Source organism: Thamnophis sirtalis, unplaced genomic scaffold (assembly GCF_051295495.1).
Source record: "Thamnophis sirtalis isolate CommonGarterSnake01/CBP01778 unplaced genomic scaffold, rThaSir2_p1.2 scaffold_1, whole genome shotgun sequence".
Taxonomy (NCBI): Eukaryota; Metazoa; Chordata; class Lepidosauria; order Squamata; family Natricidae; genus Thamnophis; species Thamnophis sirtalis.
This window is the reverse complement of record NW_028261381.1, coordinates 143,121,768-143,148,343: the sequence shown is the minus strand read 5'-3', so window position 1 is coordinate 143,148,343 and position 26,576 is coordinate 143,121,768. Positions and strand designations below refer to the sequence as shown.

General features: G+C 37.4%; 1 long non-coding RNA gene across 4 annotated transcripts in view; it reads right to left on the bottom strand.

The window, feature by feature from the left end:
* Positions 1-12,183: 12,183 nt before the first annotated feature.
* The window catches only part of LOC106542443 (uncharacterized), a 115,296-nt gene continuing 100,903 nt past the window's right edge, over positions 12,184-26,576 (bottom strand). For all 4 annotated transcript variants that reach the window (XR_015698209.1, XR_015698207.1, XR_015698206.1 and 1 more), the window contains one exon: positions 12,184-12,891. This is a non-coding gene — a long non-coding RNA (uncharacterized LOC106542443). The remainder of the gene's footprint in view (positions 12,892-26,576) is intronic.

Below are 26,576 nucleotides of genomic sequence, written 5' to 3'. Positions count from 1 at the left end.
GAAGAACCTTGGAGAGCACCAAGTACAATAGCTGTCATAAGAATTGCAGCTTAACAAAGGCTTTTTATCCCTCCTGGGCTAGACTAAATATAATTTGCAGGCGTCATTCTTTTCTTCAAGAAGGAAGAGTTTGAAATATATAGTTTACATGCTTAAATTACAGCACTACCTAGATTTTTTCTTCCAGGGGCTCATCTGAAAAGAGCACTTACAAGCTTGACAAATAGTCTAGCTAGCTTACCTTGTAGGAGGATATTTAAATTAGTTTATGGTAGCCTCAAATTAGGAATCTGGAAGCACCTTTTCCCAACTAACAGCTTGTGAAGGCTTCTGTCTTTCAATAAAAAGTTTTTGGAAAAAGTGTCAGCAGAATGTAGTTTAAATTTAGTATTGCGAGTTGGGGCTCAACACTCCTTAAGGTTGTTTTTCCTGTTGCTGCCCCTTAGCTCATATCCAGGAATTGGATTGTATCATATTTGTGCTATTAATGTTTATTGCTCACTTCAACTCCAGATATGTTGGTTATTCCAGAGTGGAATAAGAGTGGAATAACCACTCTGTGGTTGGACAATTTGAGGAAATTATTGATCCAATTTATTCCAAATGTATCAGATTGGGAAAGGTTATTGTATATGATCTTAGACTGTTGTCAGAATGCTAATTCTTTTTTGAAAAATGTTATTTGCCAATATTGAAAGAATAAAGGTCTAGTCTCATGATGGCGAATCTATGGCATGTGTGGCCAAAGTGCATGCGAAGCTATGTTGCCCGGCACATGTGGCCTTGCCTGTTTGTCTTCTGGGTTTCTGGCGTGCATGTGCATGCGATGATCAGCTGTCCTTTGCACGAGGCAGTGCCGAAAACTGGTATGCTCATGCGTGCTGACCAGCTGATTGTCAGGTGTGCTTGTGTGACAGAACCCGGAAGTTAAGCTTTTCCAGAGAATGATCCCTTTGCATGTGCAACTAAGTGCCAAAAAGGTTTGCCATCACTAGTCATAAAAACATCAGATCCTTAATAAGGGATTTTCATTAACGTCTTAACCTTTTCTGACCAACTCCTGCAAGATGCCCTTGCTTCTATTGAAGCCAATACTGCAATTAACATCAGTATGTTATGCTAGCAAGGAGAGTTATTTAGAGAACTCATCCCGGTGGGCAAAGGGCAGAAAATTACTGGGAGGGGAAAATAATTTGGGAGTGACTCTGAAAGCAACAGAAAGAAATGAACACAGTGATGCAAAAAGGAGGCAAAATGGGTTGAATGCAAACTGTGGGTCCCAGCCCTTTCACACATAGAGAGCTTCCAAGGCAGACATTCAGATGTTTCTTGGTGGACAAGTCAAGTGAAAGTGTCCCTGGAAGGGATATTTTTTTTATTTTTTAAAGGAAAAATATAACTCTAATGTTGGAAGAAATGTCTTTCTGGGCTCAATTCCAAGTGAGGGAAAAGACACTGGAAACATGGAGGCTGCTTGGAAAAATGGTTTAATGGTGGACAGGCTCACATGTCTTGAGCTCCTGAACAGAAAAGGGGGATCACATGCTTCCAGATGTTGGGTGAAGAAGAAAAGAGGTAGTGATGTTGAAAGTCCCTGGTTTTATGCCCTCTCTGGCCTTTGAACCTGAGCTTGTGTTCTGATTGGTTATCAGATTCCCATGGGTCCATGCAGGGGCAACTCTGTAGGCTGTGTTTTGAGTCCAAGTTCAGTTGAGCATTGCTTCTTCCCAGTTGCCCAGTGGTGAAATGGGTAAAGGGCTAATACTATCATGCCTTAACCCCATCACCCTGGAGCTGAAGTGGGGAGATCTTTGGTATGTAGAATAGACTAACTCAGGCTTTTAATGACCCATTGACAAGGTGGGGGCTATTAAGAGTGAGTCTGTTTTCTACCTAAAAACTTTCTACCTGTTTTCCATTTCTTATCCAGGGAAATGTAATATTCTGCCTTTTCAATATTTCCCAAGACATTTCATTTTTCTAGGAGACAGGTGGGGTTTTAACTTCCTACACTAGGAAATGTGAAATTTGGGGCAGCAATTTTAGTTATTTAAAATTTTAGTAATAGCAACACAAAAAACCCAAAGTAATTGTATGTTTTATTTTTAAAAATATGGTACATTAATATGTATTACTAGTAGTACGGTATTTCATAGTAAGCTACTTATAAGAGCCTATACTTAGTGTACAATAATATGATACTTTAAAAGCAAAACATTGGTTTTGGCAGGCAACCGGTTACTCTTTGAACCTGAAGTTGTTCATTGCCTTCATTTCTAAGCCTTGCAGAGAGTCTGCAATAGAGGCTTGACCTTCAAATACTTGTGGCTTGTATGATATTTGCATTTGTATCCTGGGCATCAAGTGGGCGTCAAGGGAAATGACAACATTTGCATGATGACCTCATCATGCAAATGCTGCAACTTACTGTATTTCGCAAAGCCTGATACAAATAGATAAGTACGTAATTATGACATTTGTGTAATAACATCACGTTCCCTTATTACAGTTTGTTATGAATGTGACTGTTCCTTATGTTTTTCTTTTTCTGCCTTTTTGTTTCCCCTTCCCTTTCCACAAACACTTTCTGGCATAAAACAAACATCTTCTGTGATATATTTTTTAAAAAAAATCCTGCATGATAATTGCAATAAGAAATAGCGTAACTCTTTTAAATTCCCTGAGTTGATGCCACTGAATTGTTGGTTGAATTGTTTAAAAGGAGAACTAAGTGGACTTGGAGAAAATGTTCTTTGCTGTGAACAGCTTTGCAGTTTCTCTAGACTTACTAGGAGAGGTTTGCCCATTCACAAAATGTCAGCAACATTGATGTAGCCAATTTCAGTTCATTGACTGGTTATGTGCTATCATGTTGTTTTGGATTTCTAGCAATCATATCGATAGATTTTCTCCATGACATCTGGCCAGTACAAAACACCGCTTGATCTGAAGGTGAAATGCTTATTCCATGCTATATTTTAGTCCTCCCAAAATATTTACTATCAAATCCATCTTTTTCCTTGGCAGGTGGGCACGAATAATTTATTGAGTCAATCAATCAGTGCTCTTCCTAGTCTGTGATGTCCAGACCAATCCAATCAAGATGATATCTCTTGACTATGAAAATTCTCTCTTTGCGATTCACAAAGAAATCTGTATTCTTTTTCAATGTACAGTTGCTTCATACTCTATGATTTTTTTTCTATGCTGTACTCGTGTCTTTGATTTTTCCTACCGAAATTTAGGACTTTGCATTTATTTCTGTTGAAATTCATCATGATCGTTTTTATTCCATATGCCAGTTCATGAAGATTATCCTGAATATTCTGATACTATCTTCTAAAGTATTTCTCATATGTCCCTCCCTCCCTTTCTCCTCCCTCCCTCCCTTCCTGCCTTCCTTCCTTCCTTCCTTCCTTCCTTCCTTCCTTCCTTCCTAGTGTATACCCAATATGACTAAATTTAAAAAACTTGAGTATCCATTCAAACATCAGTAAATGAGTCACTTTGTTCTGCACAGACTTGCAAAATATTCCTAGTATACAAAACAGCTAAAACTTTCTGAACTTTTCATGGTTTAAAGGTTGGTAATACTTGACTTAAACACCTTTTATTAAAGGCAATCATTGTAAGCTGGGAGAAAGTAATGCTAATAGCAAATTATTATTTTGGAACTAATGAACACACACCAAGGCCACCAAAGTTTCAAATCCCTCCTGTCTGCTACATTACTTACTACCCCCCTGAAATCTGATAAATTTAAATTCATCAGCTCTAGATTAGACAACTGAAAAAAACTGACAGGCTCTTCACTGGAGCTTAGTACCTAACACTCTGATGGCATTTAAAGGGATTTGACATATTTTTGTTTTAATTGAAAAATAGTCCAATTATGGCATTATTGAGAAAATTAAATCTGGATTAAGAGGCCTGACTTTGAGATATCTCAAGGTTCGAAATATTTTCTTTCTTGATAGTTAGATCTAACTTTTTCATTCCAATGAAGCCATAAGGACAATTGCATTTTCTCCAGCTGATGCCATCTCAGCGAAGATTTTATAGATAAAGCACAGGGTTGTTGTTTTTTAAAAACAAAAGTTAGAACAATACTTCATTTTTACATATATAAAAGAAATTTAAGCCTATAACTCTAACCCTAGAATACAGTATGTAGAAATTATAATCTAGGCTGGAACCGAGATGAACCCATAATTTTTACTGAACAATTAATAAGTAGGTAAATTAGTCAGTTAGAAGCTGAGAATCTACCTCAAGAACCAGCAGAGAAAAATAAAATAAATCAAAGCTCTGCCACATTTCATCCTTTTGCAGAAGATTCAGAGCTCAAAATGGAATCAAGGGCACCAATCCTGCTCCAACTAATTCTTTACTATTCACAGACTGGGTATTTCAAACTGCCTCCTTACTTCTCTCTTTGCCTAGCCAAGCCTGAACATTTTGGCTTGGAGGAGTACTTTTCAGTTCTATTGGATTAGCAGAGGTGGGCCGCTGGGGGTTTGCAGGGGTTGGGAGAACCTCTAGCTAAGATTCTGTGCAGTTCGGAAGACCCCCAAATCCCACTCCTGGCTGGCCCTACCCACTCCACCCTTCCACTCTCAGGAATCCCCATGTGCCCCATTTTGGATGCAGGTAAGCGCAGAGCACGCGCGGAGGTTCTGGGAGAGTGAAAAATGGGCCTACTGGAAGTTTGGAAAGGCTGGAAAGAGGGCCTCTGGAGCCTGGGGAGGCCACTTTCCCACTCCTGGAGGCTCGAGGAAAGCCTCCGGAGCCCGGAGAGGACAAAACCGCCCCCCCCCATGGTGCAGGAGACCAACTAGGGCGTGCCCACCATGGCCACGCCAACCATGGCCACACCAACCCAGCAACTGGGCAGAGAACTGCTTGGTAAAAATTTTAAAGCCCACCCCTGGATTAAGGCCCCTTAGATTTAAGAGTTTAAGAAAATCAGGAGCAGAATATAAGCTTTCCCCTTCTTCTCAGCATGATGATGCAACTTTCCCCCTTTATTTCCATTGGTTGTTGAAATTAAGAATATGTAAGTCACTTTCAGACTTGTAAGATTCTATTAATGTAAGGTAGCAGCCCTGGTTGTTTTTATTATATGGACTACATTACAAAGCTCACAACAGTCTTGCAAATCTTAAAGTACTCCACCCTATGTTCATTTTTACTCTTCTGAAAGCTAGGGAGGATGCCTTCTGCAGGCTCAGATTTTTTTTGTCAGAATTATCTAGGCTGAAGCTCTTTCTCCTGCCTCCTGAGTCATTCTGTGCTGGTTAAGAAAAATTGTGTCCAAAAAAGAACATTGATAAATTGGATCATATCCTGTAGAGATTAAAAAGGACAAACGTGACAGAAAGAGGGAAACCTATTACCAAGACAACAAGTAGATAAATATTATGGAAGCCCAAGTGAGGGGAAGGGTCTCAGACAGGCATCTCCTAAATTTACATGATGATAAAAGAGAAAGGATGAGAAATTAACTCAGACTTGCAAGATTCTGTTACTATCACTAATCTGAATAAAAGTATTTTGAGGCACACATGGCATCTGTTTTTTAGTCTGGTCTACTTTGTAGAAGTAACATATCCCACGAAAAGTGTCGGAAATCTAATCCTGCGATTGACAAAGGGCTCAGGGTACAGGACAGGACATCTTTACATTTACTTTTACAGAAAAAAGATCCATTTTTCAGATTAGCCCATTGTTTTTTGAAGAATATCATGGAACTCATATTTAATATTTCAAGGTAAGATATTCTGGAAAATTTCATTTATTGCAAGGTGCGAAATGGAAAAGTCAGGCAAAGCTTTGGGAATAAAAATTTAGAAGTGCACAGGTGTTTTGTTAAAGAAGATCTTGGAATGAGAAAGGACTGAAATAAGTAATGCTTTCCTTATACTATAAATGTAATGCTTGTTTTGTAGGCTTTATTCCTGATTGTCTCATATGATCGTTGGACTCATGCTTATTAGCAGAGATCCAATGAAGCAAGAATGCTCTCCAATCAAGTATTGATTGATCAATCTTATCTATACCTTGCCATAGTCATACATAGATTCTCAGCTACTTACAATGTAAAAAAAAAGCAACAATTGTACCCCATAACAATTGTGTGCTGGTAGTGATTAAAAAGAAGAGCAATTAAAAAGAAGATAAATGACAGGGGGAGGGGGAGAGAGAGATGATAGGGAGGTAGCTGAGTAAGTAAATTAGAATATTAGATAGGTAAGTAGGTAGGTAGGTAGGTAGGTAGATATGGATGATAGCCATTTGTGCAAAGGAAAAACTGATTACTTTCAATCTTGATGTATCCTGTCAAATCTGGGTCAGATTTGAGCGGACATAACAGGACTTTTGAGAAAAAGAGCTTACACAAAGACTGCTGTGATAGGCAGGGTCCAGAGATGGGTTTCAAAATTTTTTGGAACCTCTTCTGTAGGTGTGGACTGCTTTCCGGGTCCACTTGTGGAACCTCTTCTAACCGGTTCGGTAGATTTGACGAACGGGTTCTACTGAATAGGTGCAAACTGGTAGGAACCCACCTTGGCAGGGTCAATCACACAACACTCTTACTGGAAGGCGAACTAGTATCCCACGCTGGATCTATCTATCTCAGTATGACCTTCACAAGAACCAAAGGCATTGCTATAAAAATCTGATGCTCTAGGCCAGTGATGGTGAACCTTTTTTTTATGGCGTGCCAAAATTGCAAGTGCACATGCTATTGTGCACGCACATGTGCCCACTCAATCTCCCTGACCACCTGCACACGCAACCCCTCCCCAGGCGGATTGTGATGAAACATATCATTTCCAAACTTCTGGTTGGCCCGTTTGGGCTGTTTTTTGCTCACCCTAGCCTCTGGAGGCTTTCCTGAAGCCTGGGGAAGGTGTAAATGGCTTCTCCTGACCCTCCGGAAGGACAAAAAATCAGCTGGCTGGCATGCACATGCATGCCGGAGCTGATGGCTGGCATGCCACCAAACTGTCAAAAAAGTCAAATATCTTGGTATACATTTATCTGCAAGGTGTGTGACCATCAAAGAAGGTAACTATACCAATTTGATCAAGAAAACTAAGAAAGACTTAGAAAGGTGGAAAAACCTACAACTGTCCCTGATGGGTAGGATCGCAGTCATAAAAATGAATGTATTACCAAAATTTCTTTTCCTATTTCAGAATGTTCCCATGAAATTAGAAAAAGGTTTTTTTTAAGGATTTGAATTAACTGGTTTCGAAATTTATTTGGCAGGGAAGAAAACCTAGAATAAAACTCAAGGCTATGCAAGACACTAAGGAAAAAGGAGGATTTGGCATACCAGATTGGGAACTTTATTATACTGCGGCCACTCTAACATGGCTAAGAGAATGGATAATGTTGAGAAATAAAAGATTACTCAAATTGGAAGATCATGACCTCCAAGTAGGATGGCATGCCTTCCTTTGGTATGAAAAAGGATCTGCACATATATATTTCAGTAGACATTATATCAGACAGTCCCTGTTATTAATATGGAACAAAATTAAACACGACCACTACACCAAAATACCCATTTGGCTATCTACGATGGAAGCATACATACATCCAAATTTAATTAATATGGAAAATATAGTTACATATAAAGAATTATTGAACAGACAGGGAGAGATTAAAACTAGATTAGAATTGACATCACAAGGGGTACAAGTAGAATGGTGATCTTATTTACAGATACAGTCAAGGTTTGCACAGGATAGGAAGAAGGAAGGTATTGCCAAAGACTAATCATTAGATAAACTTTTGATACAGATAGAAAACAGGCTGATCAAAGTGTTGTATAGATTTTTGTTGGAATACAAGCTAAAGGAGGAGCATGTCAAAGAAACTATGGTCGCCTGGGTGAAAATTTTTGGTTACAATGTGGAATTGGCTAAGTGGGAAAACTTTGGATACTTAATCAGAAACTAACAATGGCTACAGCGTATAAAGAAAATCTTTATAAGATGTTCTACAGATAGCATCTCCCTCCAGCACGGCTCTCCAAAATGTTTAAAAATCTGGCCCCAAATTGTTGGAAGTGTAAAAAAACACCAGGCACTTTTTATCACATGTGGTGGACATGCAATGAGGCAAAAAATTATTGGAAAATGATTCAATCATGGTTAGAACAAATGGTGGGAGACCAAATCTTGTTTAAACCGGAAATTTTTGTCCTAAGTATAATACTGGAGGGGTTTAAGAAAGATACACTTCATTTAATTATACATGTACTAACTGCGGTGCGCATAACTTATGTACAATATTGGAAAAAAGAAAAGACACCATCAGAGCTAGATATAATCAGAAAAGAGTTGGCCTGTGCAGAAGCAGATAGGCTCACTCTTGAACTTAAAAATAAAGGGGAATCAGAATATTTTGAAGTCTGGAACAGATTTTATGACTGGTATAAGACAAGGTGACAAGACTGGAACAAACTGTATATATTGTGATTGGACAGAAGGATTGATAATGTATTAAGTAGGCTAATTGTCAGTGGTTGAGACTAGCTGTATATAATGTGAATGTATGGTCACTTCGACTTCACGGTACTGCATTGTTTTAAATGTAATAATAATAAAAATATATGAAAAAAAAACAAATATGGCTCTGCGTGCCACATGTGGCATACATGTCATAGGTTCGCCATCACGGTTCTAGGCTGATGTAAGCTGGTTCTTGACTTTGCAGCCTATCAGCTTCCTATTTCACATTTTATTACAATATTTTTTTAAAAAGCCTTTTAGAAACTAGGGACAATCCTCCTAAGCATAAAAGCAGGTATGTGAGGAGTCACTGGTCTTCGTGGCAGTAGGTTGCCTGTTTCTGGTTAATACAGAACTCTGACTGAAGTAGTGTTTTAGACAGAAATCAGATAATTCTAGCTCTTATGAACTTCTACAAAATCAACTTTTTACCAGCCTTGGAAAGTTGATACCCTATATATGTTAATAGATTGAATATTTCATAATTCTCAACTAGAGCATTGCCTCCCTTAACTGAAAATCAAGAGAGCATCAAACTGAAGAAAATTAGTTCCCAATAATAAAAATTCATTCTTCCATTTACAAGTTTTAATTCAAGAAAAAAGGACAACAGTAATATATGCCTAAGTCTCCTCAATTTGAGAGCAGTTGTTGCTTTCCCAAATAAATTGTTCCTTTTGCAATAAGCATAACTTCTTCTGCCTTTCCTACTTTTGGACTTATTTTGATTGGTGTTTGGAATTGTATTCATGTCTCTGAGGTACAAGCTGTTCTCCATTGTGCACGTGCTGCGAACAGCCTTGTACTTCCTGGTTGTCCTTCATAACAAATCTGCAATCAAATAGCTTGAGATTTTTGAAGAACTTATTTTCTCCTTTCAATCTAACATCATTTCTAGGACAGTTGCCATTGCCATAAGCCTAGTAAATCAGAGGGAAAGAAAGTCACCTCAAACTACCCAGTGGTTCAGTTTTGGGGAGAGCACACAAAAATCCACAATTCTGGAAAACGTTTAGGTTTAAGATTGCTAGTAATAGCCAAGTTAAGTAGATGTTGGAGAAACCATAAATAGGTTTAGGAACATGTCAGGAACTGCTGACCAATGACACTTGTGGAAAGTGAAGTCTCTGTAGATGATCAATCAAGTGTTCCATACGGCATGCCAGTGTTTATTATTTTTCTTTAAAAGGTTTTTTAAATGTCCCTAATCCCCATGGATTCAGTGCAGTATTCAGCTAAGTATGGCTAAATACGTTTTTGCCTCTAATCTTGTCCTCTTTTAACTTTGCTCTTCGTGATCTTCCCCAGGGCTAAAATGTAGACTGTAAGATCCTCAGAGAAAGCATATTCTTTTGTTGGCATATAGAATGGTATTATAATAATTAATAGTTTTTAATGTTTACCCAGAAATAAGACCCATTGTGCTTAATAGAATGAAGGGTAAATAGGCTTATACTGCAGTCATACACATATTTTGGGCAAAACTTACACAACTGATTTTTTTTTTGACTGCATGACCTCATAGCAAATTAGTTATACAGTTGGAAGGAGCCAGTTATTCCTGTTCAGAGTAGAAATTCAGATAACTGTCTAGCTTCCTGTAATGTTCCCGTGGTTCGCTCATGAGGCCAATGTTGAGAAAAGACAGGACACGAACTTTCTCGAGATGGAGCAACCCAGATTGGGGGTCTGAGAGCCCCTTTTATTGAGATAGGACAAAGGCAGGAGGAGCAATAGCATGTGATTAAAAACAACCTGTATTTTGGTATTTTGGTATTTATTGTACATTTATAGGCCGCCCTTTTCCCTGAGGGGACTCAGGGCGGCTTACAATAAAAGTACAATTTCTAATCTACTGCTCAGGGAAGTTCTGTCTATATATGGTCAAATCCTGGACGTCATTGATAGGGCACATCTCAGAATGTTATGTTATGCACTATCAGGATGTTATGGCGTTTTAGGAGTTTGTTTTCTCCTGTGTGATTCAGCGTGGCTCTGCATGCCCTGGTATGAACTGGACCATGGGTGACCCACACCTAGGAGCTATATTACAACACTTCCACTTGAACACATCTAGTGAAGAGGAACCCATTGTTTTTCTGGGTAATTGGCAATTCAAATGGTTTTATTATTAGGTCATTATTTTCTAACATTCAACTGGAATCGGCTCTCTTATAACAAATGTCCCTCATTGCATGTTCTTCTTCTTTATGAAACAATGGATTACAGGTCTTGATTTTCTTCTGCTTGATACCCACTCAGGTATTTCAAAAATGCCTTTTCTACCTTGCCTCTAATGCCGCACTTCTCAATGCTAAATATATACAGCTCTTTGTCCATAGTATTCTTTGAGTCTTAAAATCTTTTTTCATAGATCTTAATTTCTAGTAAATTCTTTAAGTAGTAAATTTCTTGACTACTTACTGTTCTAATTATCTTTACTGCCCTATTCCACTTTGGCTATATCATTAAGCTACAGCGTCATGAACTGCCACAATCCTGCACTTGGGTGGGATATTGCTTCTCATGATTTGGAAATCACATTGAATCTGTTGATTCAGGCTAAAATTGCATTTCTCCATTCTACAATTATCTCACAATGCTGAGTTACATTTGGCCTGCACTTAGTTACTAATCCAAGGTCCTTTTTACAACCTCCTCTACCAAATCAAACATCCCCATCTATACCTTCCCACTAAATTCTATGTATTTATTGAAGAACTTTGCCTTTGTCTCAGTTAAGTTGCCATCTGTAATTTTCTGCCATTTCTCTAAGCTGTCAAGATCCATTTGAATGTTATTTTTATCTTCCAAGGTATTACTGATTCCTTCTATATTTGATAAGCACTCCTTCTACCTCAATCTAATAAAATGGTGAAAAATATTAAGTAGGGTGCTAGTTGTTGCATCCCACTAAATACCTCATTCCAGTTCGATGAGCAATATTGATGAACATTTTAAAAATATTTCTAAATATCAACTAACGAGCTTCACTATCAGAATACTAAGAGATCGCTGACACTTTGATGACATCATATTTTTTTCATGTAGTCAACATTCACCTAGAAGTTACCTATTCAAAAAAGCTGAAATCAGGCTAGTTTGTCAAGATCTATTCTTGATAAATCCATGTAGATTACTGACAGTTAACAGGCTCCTTTCAAGATGCTTATACAGCAATATTTTTATCATCTAACTTTACAGGATTCTCAGGTATTGATATCAGATGGAGAGTATTGTTTTTTTCTCCAAATTTTCCTTTCTCTGCCCTTTTGAAGATACAAAATTTTCTTCTTCCAATCACCTGGCATTACCAGTTCCTCTGCATTTTTCAAATAAAATACATAGAAGGTTGTTAGGATCATGAAAGCATTCCTCCTTTATCTAGCTCTGGAGAGATTTAAATTAACTCAGATAAGACCTGAGCATGGTTCTCTGAATTTCGGGCTTTAGAACTGATTCATCTTGCCTTTATGGTTATTTAGGTGAAATGTACCTTTTTGTTGGAGAAAAGTAAAAATAAGAGTTCACTAATTCTTCCTTTTTATCATTGCTTGCTAGCATTCTTCTCTCTTCATTGAGCGGCTTATAGAAAGATTATTTCCATTTGTTTAATTTTTAATTAGCCCTTTAAATAAAAAATTACACCATTACATGATTTTTTTTAAAAAAGCTTTAATATATAGAAATAAAATGGAAAAAAATGCAGAACCAAAATAAACAGAAAACAATGTAGTCGAAGTGTGCAACCCCCTTTACCAGCAGTTACCTAGGAAGTATCATTTTTTAAAATTTTGGGCAATGAATAAATATGAAATAAATATGGCATATATTAGTGTGTACTGTATATTTTTCTTACGTTTGCATAGATGTTTATGTACGTACACATTACAAATGCTAAAGATGTGTGCGTTACTTGGAGTCAAGATGACCAGAGAGTTTAGAATGAAACAGTCAGCAACATTTCCAGCTGCTGCTCAACTGGGTCTCCCATAGAAATGTCCCAAAGGTGTTTTTCCAAAAGGCAAATGGACTTGAGTTTTTTCCCCATGAAAATGTTTCGCTTCTCATCCAAGAAGCTTCTTCAGAACTAAGGAAGCTTCTTGGATGGGAAGCGAAACATTTTCAAAGGAAAAAAAAAACCCAAAAGTCCATTTGCCTTTTGGAAAAACACCTTTGGGACAACCATGACCTGGATCATTGGCATTCTTCATAGACATTCTTCCATAGAAATGCTTTCTGGATTTTTTCCTCCTCTGCAGTCAATGGATTGATCTGGCTTATTTTCACACTCCACATTTCTTTTGTTGTCTTCTTCTGCCACATCTAATTTCTCTCACTCTGTGGTTTTCGGAAAGTTATCCTGCTGATAGACAGAAAGACAGAGATAATAAACAAATGTAATTTCTCTCCAACATTCCAAGGCAGTGGAAAGAATAACAAAATAGAGAAACAGGCTTGTAGGATTATTTCCAAATCCTTTATCACAGTGGACATCGGAGGCATCTGTATTTTTTTAAACATAAGAAGATAAGAATTGCCTCGGAGCCTTGGCCTCTCTAGTCCAGTGAGGGCCAACCAATTGCACAATGAATGTCAGATGGCATTAAAGCTAATAACCATTGATTCCCATGACCTCCAGGAAATGGTCCAATCCCGCTCCCCTTTTTTTGATTAAGTCAGAGGAACTGGCATGCAACACCAGCACCAGATTCTCTATTTAACAAAGTAATATATTGCTTCTGTGTGTGTGAGTGTGTCTGAGAGAAGGAAGGAAAGAGGAAAGTTGATTTATTAAACATATATGCTGCCCCTCCCTGCATATGTCTTGCCTCTAATGTAGATTTAATCCGTGTGCAAATGTGTTGCCACTTCACTGTGGATCAGAGGTGAGTTCCTACCAGTTCGCACCTATTCAGTAGAACCGGTTCATCAAATCTACCGAACCGGTTAGAAGAGGTTCCACCAGTGGACCCGGAAAGCAGGCCACACCTACAGAAGAGGTTCCAAAATTTTTTGAAACCCACCACTGGTCCTTGGATATGATTATTCTACACTATCATTCTCATATTTATAAAACTCAGTGCCTCTGTGAAAGGTAAGGATGACTACTGTGTTTGTGATGCAATCAGAACATTGCGTGTGTTGAAGTTGTTTTAATGCAAACCAAAGATGCCTTTTAAAAAACAAGTTTACATCATATTATTATGCATGCCAGTGCTGTATGTGAGGTAATTTAAGGTCGTTCTGACAAGTGTCGTCGGCATCTTCATATCCAGTCACATGGGCAGCAAGCCACTCCCACAAAGGAGGCCACACCCACAGAGTAGGTTCGAACAATTTTTGAAACCCACCACTGCTGTGGATCATATGACTATGGAGGAAAATCGGGAGTAGGACTGAACCATTAGCACAGGGGTGTCAAACTCAAGGTCTGCGAGCTGGATCCAGCCCTCAGGATGCTTAGATCTGGCCTGCGGGCCCACCCTCAAAACAGCGAAGGACCAGCCCATGGTGCCTCTCCCAGTGGAGTTTGGGAGTGCGACGTGCGGTTCTCCCAGGCTTCATTTTTGGCTGTGACGGCCTCCTGCAACCCTCTGCTAGGTGTGGCCCTCCTGGGCTCCATTTTCACTGGCAGAGGGCTACAGAAGGCCATCACGGCCAAAAACAGAGCCTCAATGAGTGACGTTGAGCTGGCCACACACCCCTGACCATGCTCCCTGTCCCCCCCCCCCCGTGAAACAAAGCCCAAACCAAGTTTGACATTCCTGCATTAGCAATATAACAAACTGAGCCAGTCTGCTCTAGTGGTGAAGGCACCAGGCTAGAAACCAGGAGACTGTGAGGACTGTTAGGTAGGATTGCCGCATTTTTACAAAATAAAAGTTATTTATAAAAATAATAAAAGCAGAATAAAAAAAATCTTTAAAAAGTCCCATACCACCTAGTACCAAACAGCTTCCCCCTTAGGCATGTACAAAAGTATATTTTCCTCCCGGAATCATTTCCTCTGCACTTTCAGCGAGATCCAGGATCAATTTTGACCTTGCTATTTCTTTTGCTGGCTTTCACACACATCAAATTTGATCCTGTTGTGTTCAGTTTGGGGAGACTTATTCTGCTGATGGATCATGAGCCCCTTTTCATGATTTCTTTCCAAAATTATGTTGTACCAAAAATACCATAAAAGGTAATAGGACAAAAAAACATACATACAAAAAAAACCAGCTCCTAGGTGTTTAATCACTGCATTAAACCTTGATCAAATTCAATAGTATTGATCAGTCTTTCCATTACATCCATAAAAAGCCAGTTTGCAAGCACGGCATGGATACATATCAATCCAAGATTATAGCAATGTCTTTCCATTATAAAACAGTAAAACCTGAACTATCTTTAAATGATATTGTATATGACCTCCTGCTTGAGTAGGGGGTTGGACTAGAAGACCTCCAAGGTCCCTCCCAATTCTGTTATCAAGTGAACATTCTGTTATTCTGTTCTGTTATTATCATTTTCTCTATATCTCATGCTTGATAGATCCATAGTTGTCTATCACATTCACATCTTAAAATATATTACTCTTTGCAAAATATTAAGGAATTTATGGCTATGAAACCAAAATGGGACCATAGTGTGGTAAGTCCATATGCACAAGAACCCCCCCATTTTTACTTCCAGTATATGTGTCATTTTAAAACATCTTCTAAATTGTCCAATAAATATGAGAAAATGTTTTTTTGTTTTAATGTCATGTTAAGACAATAGGAAACATACATTAGACAAGACTTTTATCCCTGTTTGTTATTATGAGAAATTTCAATTTTTTATTCCAAAATTCTTGCAAATACCATGTGCATTTTAACAATACTTTTTAAATTTGGAATAATCCTGAACACATTTCAGTGCTTACAGTAGTCAGGAGTTTTAGATCCTGCTAATGCAATTGGATTAACCTTTGAAATAAAAAGTTGTTTTGATTGGATATATTACAATCCCTTAATCTTATATATCCCAATTTCTCTTGCAATAATTTGGGTGTTTTAAAAAAACTTGATTGGAAATAAGCATAACTGCAGTACTAATACTCCTATTAGTCTATGAATTGAAAAAACAAATTTATCTGCAGTTTCTAGATAATGATTATTCCAAAACATGTTTATGATATGAATCAAAGTCAATGTACCACTTCTATTCTGAATTCTTTTAAATATGATCTGCAGTCTTTAATATTGCAAATACGTTATTGGCTAAATTACTCAGTTATAGTCTGGGTAGAATACAAATCTTTAAAATAAATAAATAACCAAACCCCAGTGCTAAGATATCATAAAATAACTTTTTAATTGCACCCATAATGGTTTGGGACTTGTTCAATTGGATTAAATAAAGAAATGAAGTGAAAATTTTCCAGTGATAAAGCCAAAAGTTATGAACATCATAACTCTATTGTCATAATTTAAATAAAATTTCCAGGTTCATCTTTCCCATAAACACTTTCCTACACAATCATTTTCTGTCAAATATTCCCGCTACTTCCATTCCCTTGATTAAAACCTCCCCTTTTCATTTTCATTGCCTTATGTTTTTTGGCAATGAAATAGGAAAAATAATGTTCCCAATAAAATGTGTGAATTTAATGAATAAAAACCACGATACAAGATCAGAACGATAGACATAACTTTGTTTTATGGCACTTTGCTTTAATACACTCCTCAGATATTTCATTTTTTTACAGGATCCTACACCAGCAAAAAAAAGTTATAATTCATTGAAGGCTCAGATGATGATTGGCATTTATTTAAGTAATAAAGTGTTTTTTTAAAATTAAGGTATGTACTTTGGGGGGTGGGGTTAGACATAATGCTATTGCATGCTTACTAGACTATATTATAAACAATTTTATATGCATTAGGAAACACAAAACTGTAACTTGCTTTATTGCGATAGTCACTTTATTGCTCTGGTCAGGAACTGAACCCGCAGTATCTCTGAGACATGCTTATTATACATATTATCTCTCACCCTTCTTTACGTGTGGTGATATTTGGGGACAATTCAGTATAAGCTGTCAGAATGTATCTGTGCACTTTCCGCTACCTAGAAAATAAAACCAAGCACTGTAGGCTTATACCTGTTATCTCTAATGTAGATTACAGGTAGTCCTTAAGATATGTTAGTCCTCAGATCATTTAATGGTTGTTCAAAGTTACGACAGAAAACACCCCCTCCCCAAAGTTCAGCTCTTAAAAAAAAGTAGCTTAGAAACCTTTTTGTTGCCTGCCTGGCTGCCTTTAGGACACAGCTTCTGCATTTGGTGAACATTTGTGCTGTGGCCACTTTTGCTTTTGGCCTGAAATTGAAGTCCATGTTGGACTTCAATTTAGTGTGTGTGTGTGGGGGGGGGGGGGGGAGAAGTAATATTTCTCAGCGATGACCCTGATGCTGTGAAACCACCTTCACCTTCTTGTAGAAATTTATGACATTTCATTTCAATCCTATTATTTTTATAAACAACTCAAGGTGGCGAATGTATCTAACACTCCCTCTGGGGTGAGAGAGTGAAGATAAAGCAGGTTCGTGAACAGAATTTCCAATACTTAAAATCTTTGTGGGAAGGAAGTGCCGCCTTATGATGGTTTATTGTTATGAATGTGTTGTTTAATTTGGTAGTGCAGTATAAAATAAGAAGAGAAATAAATAAATGTAAACAATTGGTTTGATCTTGTCTTTAAAAAAGTGATTCATTCTAAATAGACATGCATAGAATCATGCCAAAACACAACACAGTGTTACTTATCAATAACTATCTGATTGATACTGTTTGGTATTCCTTGCATGGTGTATATTTTAGCAAATTTTGTTTAGTGACCATTTGAAGTTACAACAGTATTGAAAAAAGTGACATGACCATTTTTCACATTATGACTGTTGTAGCATCGCCATGGTCAGGTGATTTACCTTTGGATGCTTGACAACTGGTTCATATTTAGGATAGTTGCAATGTCCCAGGTTCATGTGATTAACTTTTGCAAACTTCTGGCAAGCAAAGTCAATAGGGAAGCCAGATTCACTTAACAACTGTGTTACTAACAACAACTGCAGTGATTCACTTAACAAATGTGGTGTGGAAAGTTGTAAAATGGGACAAAAGCCATTCAACAAATTTCTCGCTTAGCAACATAAATTTTGGGGTAATTTGTGATTGTAAGTCGAGGACTACCAGTATATAGATGCAAGTTGTTCTGTATCTAACTATTAAAATGGCAGAATGTAAAAATTATACATGTTATTTTACGTTGTAGATGGGAGAAAAAGACAAGGAGAAATAAAACATAATTTTGATACTGAGAGAATCTTAATATTTCCTTATTTGCAGAAAGACTTCGCAATGTGTGCAGAATTTCGTCAGGCCTAGAGCCCTTCATTCTAATCATGTTGAAAACTGATCTCTAAAAATGCCCAATGCCTAGTGAAATTGCTCTGATGATTCATTTGGAGAAGAAGCTGAGATAAGGCTGGGGTCAGATAACTCTGATTTGCGTAGAGAAGGGAATTTCCCAAGTTTTTTCAGCTAATTCTTTTTCACGGATGGGAAACATTTTGTAGTCAATAAAATCAAAATATTTGACTCTTAAGAAATCTGTTAACAGGATTAGACAAGCAGTGAGCTTCAGGCTATACAAAATTGCTGTTTTTCATGGACCTACTAAATATGACGCAAGACATGATGAAAAATGCACCCAATGTTTTTTTCTGGACGAACGTCAGTATTTTAAATTTGCAAAAGAGACGTTTCATGCTGGGTATGGCTTAATGCAATGCATTATTCTGAAACATGGTTGTCTTGATTTCGGCCTAAAGGTCCACTTCAGGCTGAATGATTTATAAAACAGGGCTCGTGGTTTCACATGATCTGTGAATTTTACTGTTGTAACCTAGTTTTCAAACTGTAGCCAACATAATCTATGACTGCTTATCCATGGCCACCAAACTTGTGGTGGCTTTATGCTAGCAAATGAAGAACTTTATTTATTAGTGGTTATTTTTGCCTAATGCATCATTCTTATACCACATCTACACCCCAGGCTACAAAATGTGGGGACTTTTGTTATTATGAATACGGGGGCCTACTGTAGATAAAATAAATTAATAATGTAATGCTTCCACATGAAAGGAACAAAGGCAAAAGAGTGATATAGTGGCTAAGATATTGAAAGTTGAATTTGGATTGAGTATGGCCTGTTATTGTCTCTCAGTCCTAGATGTTGGATTGGATGCTGTTTGTAAATCAATAAATAGGCCTCTCTACTCATCTTATGCTTCGTTGAAAGGACAAAATGAGGGAAAATGCAGAAAGGCAGAATATAAATGCTATATTAGTACATGAAATGCCTTCCAGATTTCGTGCAAAGCCATTATTGTTTACAACTGTATTAATCAGCCTTTATTTGGGGCCTTTGTAGATAATGTTCTTATAGCCATTCACGTGGAGGTGCTACTATCCTCTCCAATGAAATTATCTTGCTAGGATTTGGAAGGCTATTGTTCCAGCATGCTTCCAAGGTCTTTATGTAATTGTATGACGGCATACATCCTTTCTATGCTGAGGTTTCAGGTTCAGTCCGAGCCATTTTTGGACAGAAACCTGGAATGATTGATTATTGTCAGTACTGGTTGAGGATGGCAAACTTCTCTCTCTCTCTCTGCAAGGGTCACATTTCTTTTGCAGGAAGAGGCAAGGTAGGTCACACTGAAGCCAAAAATACCTCTGGTGCTCTTCCCCCTCCCTCTATGGAACTCCTCTTACTCTACCCTCTTCTCTGTTACTTGTGGAAAACAAGCTCTTTGGGTATTTGGAATTGCTCACTTGCAGAGCCCATTTGAAAGTAGGTCAAGGAGCACCAACTTTGCTGGGGTTGCTCATTCCTGCGGTAGACAGGAGGGAGCTGGACTAATAATCTGACTTGAGATAAGCAACTTTCTGCAAGACCAAAGAAGAGTACAAATTATGGCCATCCCTAATTCCAGATATTACTGTAATGCACATTCTTATTTAGGTATCTCTACCTAATTCTCCCTGTGTAGTTCCAGTAATACTTTTACCTGGTGCTTGCCTGATGAAGAGTCAACAAATACTTGCTATATTTTAAATTAGAAGGCAATGGAATACTTTTAAAGTTGGCTGTCAAACCTTTTGAGTACTGTAAAAATGCATACAGTATTGATGTTTTGAGCTCAAAACAAAAACACTATGTTTGGAAGCTTTATTCTTCCAAATTTTGGCCCCCAAATTGAGTATTTTCTTCTAAATTGTTTCAAAGTTTTCTGTATTTTAGAATAGAATAACAGAGTTGGAAGGGACCATGGAGGTCTTCTAGTCCAACCCCCTGCTTAGGCAGGAAACTCTATACCACTTTAGACAAATGGATATCCAACATCTTAAAGACTTCCAGTGTTGGAGCATTCACAACTTCTGGAGGCAAGCTGTTCCACTGATTAATTGTTCTAACTGTCAGGAAATTTCTTCTCAGTTCTAAGTTGCCTCTCTCTTTGATTAGTTTCCACCCATTGCTTCTTGTTCTACCCTCAGGTGCTTTGGAGAATAGCTTGACTCCCTGTTCTTTGTGGCAATACCTGAGATATTGGAACACTGTTATCATGTCTCCCGTAGTCCTTCTTTTCATGTTAAGGTTTATGTTTGGCCTTTTAAATTACCAAACTTTGAAGTACATCAGCCAATAAAAAAACAAGGACGAACTAAATCTCTGGTTTAGGACAAAGGTTAGTAAGGTAATCACATGTTCAGAGACTGGGACAAGTAATTTGGACATAGAAAATACATGTAATTCAGTCTGATTATTAAGTTTACTGTTATTTTAACTCTTTGCTATGAGAAAGTTAAAGTTTGCAGATAAAGCAAATGTCTCATAGCAACAGAAATGTTGGGCTCAATTTTGGTCGTACATTGAGGACTACATATGTGTGGTGAGCTTTCCTTTTCAATAAATTGCCATTTGTAAAAAAATATGCATTAAAGATGAAGTTGCAATGCATTATTCAGTTTTCAAATTGCCTAATTATATATTACATTCATACTCCATGTATCTGTTTATACAATGTTCAAGAAAGACTGCATATTCTAAAAATGATAAAACATAATAAAAAGAATGAAATCACAAGCAGTTCAACAATAACGAGTTTGATGAAAGATATGAGTTTTCATAATTTTCCTAAATACTGGAAGAGTGTGGACCAAATAAATCTCCTTTGGAGTGTTTTCCTTACCCTGAGGGCCACATAAGAAAACCTTTCTTGTTAATTAAGCTTTAAACAAAACAAATATACAAACACTGTTTGTTTGTCTGTTTATACAAAGAATCTTGATTTATTTTTTGCTTGTTTCTTCCATGATTTTCTCTGAAAAATTTAAAAACAGTTTAAATATGCTTTTAAACATCACCTCCTTGGAAATTTTTTTCTTTAAGGTAGCTGGTTACATATTATTCATGAAGTGATATTTAGACCTAAACCAATGACTGGCAATTTTGCCTTACATACATGAATAAAACCCAATATGCTTCAAATCTTCCGTGTCAAGGTATTTTAAGTATATAAGCTATAAAACTGCTGCTTCTTTTCTGCTGATTTAACTCACTGTGTGGCCTTAGTTAATCCATCCTTCTCTTAATCTTATCTTTCATCAACAATATGAGATTGATCTAATTTATTTTTTTAATGTTGCGGAATTCATTGAGATCATGTATTTGGCAGCCAATATGTTAACTTGATTTATACATCATTCCAAGGCAGAGTTTAATTTCTGCAAACTGATTACAGTACAATTGTTTGGCTATATAAATGTGAGGAATAAAATAAATAAATTCACGTCACATTCAACCATATACTGCAGATACATATATGCACAATGGCTCTGGTAACACAAAACGGTGACAAAATTAAAACCAAACATATAATGGTTTGCAATATTGTGTAAACCATGTGGCGGAATTCCCTTGGAATAATCTATTAATTGGGCTTAGTCTAAGCAGAGTTTATAAATCTAGTCTCTCAATCTAATTTAAGTTGTTTCTATTCAGGGTTATGATTAAGATAAATTGGGGGAGGACAGCACCTGCCACACCTGGCTCATTGAAATCCATCCAGCCACCCATAAGGGATGGGTATCCATTAAATGCATCCAATTCTTAGAAATATGCTATATAAATCTTATATTTAAGTACTTTGGTTCCATTCTTCATCTCAAAACAGATACTGTAGTCCATGACTTACAACAGTTTGTTCAATGACCATTCAAAGTAATAACAGCACCAGAAAAAGTAACTTATTTTTTACAGTTACGACCACTGCAGTATCCCCATGGTTACATGATCAAAATTCAGATGCTTGGCAACTGACTCATATTTATGACAGTTGCAGTGTCCCAAGGTCATGTGATCACCTTGTAACACCTTCTGACAAGCAAAGTCAACGGAACAATCAGATTCACTTAACAACCATGTTACTAACTTCACAATTGCGGTGATTCACTGCAAACAGTGGGAAGAAAGGTCATAAAATGGGGCAAAATTCACTTTAAAATGTTTTGCTTAGCAATAGAAATTTTGGCCTCATGTTGTATTTAGAGACCATGTTTTTAATATGTCTACCTGGAGCAAAAAGCTGTTTTTTTTTTGTTTTGTTTCAGGAAAACAAGGTTTAATGCTGATGTGTTATTGTGCTCATTGGATGTGTGTGCTGTCAATAAAAGACTGAAATGCACCAATGAGGCACATGTTTGTTGTGTTGAAATCACTGGCTTTTATCCATAGATACATGTGCTAAGCTGGTGCTTTTTGCTTATACTTGCTTATCTAGCAGATCCTAAAAATGAAGTGAGGGCATTTTGAAAGGTTTATGTAAAGGAGAAAGAACTTCTCATGTCTTTTTCTAGCAGAGGCTTGCTGTACTAAAATAAAAAGGTTAGATGCTCCCTGGTAACTGGGTTGATAAATCACAGTAAGTCATGTGGTCTGTTCTTCATTTAGTACATAGCATGAACTCAGTCAAACATTATACGCTAAGCAAGCCACGACTTTATGCGATGTGCGAAACTAGCTAGTATAATATCAAATTGCAAAAGTAATCAGTATGATTGCTATGTTGGCATTTCTCAATTGTTGTATGGTATTATGGCTGGGTGTCATGGCAGCCCAGTGCATTATTAGAAATTATTGCTCAGGCATGACACTCTACACATGAATTAACATTAATCATGATTCAGCAAATGTGCCAGTGATATCACAGCACACCACAACTGATGACAAACTGACACTATTTCGCTTTTAAATATATTTCCAAACTAAAATAACAATGTGGCCTAATCAAGACAGGATAATCCCATGTGAATTTGGAAGTGTTAACACCCAGCCTTCTATATTCTACACAGAATACATCCTATGCTCAAAATGAAGAAGTCCAGACTTACTATCTTTGCTAGTCTTAAGTGAGGCTAAACTAAAATGTTCCAATGCCACACAATGGAAGACTGCTGATGTTGCTCATATAGCCATCATTTCTACATTGCCCTGATGGCTGGGATCCTTATCAGTAGTAAACCAAACATTTGCAAACACCGGGTTGTAAAATGGTATCTTATTTGGCATTGATAAAATATAAAGCCATTGCAACAAAACATGACTCTGTTGCAAGCCTTTTGGATGAAATATTTATTCCATCAATCCTTCAACAGGATGGAACTGAGTAGCTCTAATAAATTCAGATAAATAATGCTACTTTGAGGGCTAAAACAGATGTAGTATCTTTCATGCAATTAATAGTTCATGAATGTTTTAAAACAATAGATGCAGGCTGGATATGAAACAGGGGTCATAAGACATGTTGGATCTGTTTATTTAATATCAAGTATTCATGTACTTGCTAAATATATGAGTACAATTATATCTATACTGGAAGTAGGTCTTTTTCAAGAGGGAGCTTTTTCAACAGCATCTTTGGGACAACCATGACCTCCATAGACAAGTAGGTCTATGCTTTCTCAGAAATTCTTCCTGGACTTCTGTTCTTTCTTCTAGTTCAGTATTGGAGATGTAACTAGAAATTGCAGGAAGCAGCTACTTTGCAGGAAGCAGCTACTTTACAACACAGCTCCTGAGTTTCTGCAGCACAATTTTGTTATTCAGATTCCCTACCAAGCCATTATGGTTGGTGTGATATTATTAAACCAACCAGGAGAGAGTTCTCTGAATTTAAAGAAAATGGGTCCAACCCATGGTCTGTAGGTGGCCCTGGGCAGCTAATAATGCTGCTCCACAAGATCATAAACTTTACATATAACACACATTCAATGTATTATATATTTTATATACAGCCCAAGACAATTCCTCTTCATTCAATGCAGCCTAGGCAAGCCAAATTGTTGGACACGCCTGATTTCAAGTAAAATTTCTCCTCCACAAGAGCAGAAATAATGCAATTGAGTGGGTTGTGGTTTATGGCTACAGCAGCCTTCTTGGATTTATTGCCCTTTGGATATACCAGATCTGTTGATCTTCAACCTCCGGAATTCTCAGAACCAGCCTTGCTGAAGCTCACAGATCCAATATATTTGGAAGATACCAAAATCAATACATGTCCTCCTTCAGGTCTTATTTAGGAGGTAACGTGTCTGGGCTAGTCACATTCTTAATAAAAGAAAAAAAAAACAATGGGATTAAAGCACTGTCCACCATGTGTGTTCCTTAATAAATTAAGAAAAACTACCGTATATTAAATTTCTTAAAATTGTTTTCTGAAACATGCTGGAAATAGAACATTTGGAAATAACACAAGGCATGTGGATATTTTTTTCCCCTTGCCATATTATAAGTCCAATTTGTCTAACAAAATCTTTGGAATGCTTCTTCATAGGGAAGGAGTCCTTGTGTTGCTTTGGATTCTATGGAAGAAATTTAGAGATACAATTATAATAAAGAAAATTAAAGCATGCCCATGCAAATTCAACATCTATTTTGGTAAAAAAAAAAAAAAAAAAAAAAAAACCAACCCCCCCCCCCCCATGGCACTAGCTTAGGTCAGAGATGTATACATTTAGTGGCACCCTTTTTGAGCTCATTGATTAAATCGACAGGTGATTTGCTTGAATGCTGTTTCCAAGTGCAGATTTCATTTCAGCACTCATGTGCTATTAACTTGCCGAGTGGCATACTTCTTTCTGCTTAAGAGTGACTGCATCAGAAGGAAAAATGGGCATGATATCAGTTAAGTAGAGTTATAACGAATTAATGAACGAAGATCCTGAATCCAAATTTCGTAGGCTGGAATAAAGCTAGAATCCAGAATGTCTACCTTAGTCGGGTTTAAAGCCAAAGACATAATCTGTGGACCATATAAAGATCCTTGAATATATCAAGGGAAAGGCAAAAATCATGATTTTGGCCTACTGTGATTCAAGGACTGATGCTAGAACAATGTATATATTTAATAATTAAGTTATTTTGTAACTATCACTGACTTTCTGATTAAATTCTAAATGACAAATTAAACATTCCACCTAGATATCCCTGTTTTAATTTTATGGCCAAAGGTTACTTTTTAAATGTACTTTTTTTGATAAAAGTTGTGCTTCTTAATAAACTATACAATGGTTAAGAAAGTTTGCACTGGGTTGTCACACTTGGTGGCCACCATATAAGGTTTATGAGCCAGAACATGAAGCTGGAAAAACACAAACCAGTCTGTGCTGTTTTCAGATGGCATGGGAAGGGGTAGAACAAGCATAGCTATTGGATTTACAAGGGTGGTATTTTAAAGTGACAGTGACCTTTTTCAGTTAAACTAGATAGATTTTTTTTTAAAAAGTGTATTTATAAGAAGGTAATGGATAACTACTTCCAAACTGTTGCAAAGCAAACAAGATGTCCATGTAGCCACTGTATGTGAGTTAGGCAAGTTAGCATTTCTCAGGCCAAATACTATGTAGATATTCACAATCCCTATCAAGAGCCAAGCCGACTCTATTAATTTATGGAAAAGACAGGGGAAAAAATGATGGGCTTAAGGCATTGTAAAGTGCAAGACGACAACCATCCATTGCTATTCAGGGAAAGCACAAGCAATGTGCTTCATTCATATCTGCTTCATTCATATCTGCAGTAAACAATCTTTTGTAGCTGAGCCATGCCTATGAGATTTCTGCCAAGTCCTCACCTAGGAGTCATGTGAAGCCCTATGAAGTCACGAGATCTGTGATTCACTGCCAAATCCTGGCACAGGAGCCTGACATAATGTGGCATTACCTCACCTTTACTTAATCTTTAAAGCACTAAGCAGGGTCAGATCTGGTTTCTATCTGCATGGGAGACCAACAGAAATTAGTACAGGTAGTCCTTGACTTATGATTGATGGCTTAGTAACTGTCCAGTTATAATAAACCTCCCTGGAGGTACTTATGACCCAGTTCTGAAGGCCAGGCCTCCACCTACAGTCACGTGACCACATCAGGTGTTTGGCAACTGGCCCTCATTTGCAGCTGTTTGCAGTGTCCTACAGTCATGTGACCACACATATCTCACAATGCTTTTGCTGAAAACTGACTTGTTTCCATTTTGGGGGGGAAAACCAGCCCATAGCCAATGATTGATTTGCTTAATGACTCCTGCAATAAAGAGTTGTAAAAGTGGGCTGGTCATGTGGGTGACCTGTTTTATGATCACCACAACTATGATGGTGATGGGCAGGCTCCATTATTGTCATAAGCCGAGAACTACCTATACGAAGTCTAAGGCTAGCCCAATGCTTCTTTTCTTCCTTATTTACCCCAAAGCTGCTTACCATAAAGTCTTTTATTTAAATTTTGCTGTCATGATTAGATAATGAATTCATGTCTTGTTATCCCAAGAAAATCCCATCTTATCTAATTTTGAGTAATTTACTCAAAAGCGTGGACTACACTATGTGAACTATCCCCTACGAAAGCCATTTCTACAGGTGACCAGCATGTTAGATAAAGGTAAAGGTTCCCCTCGCACA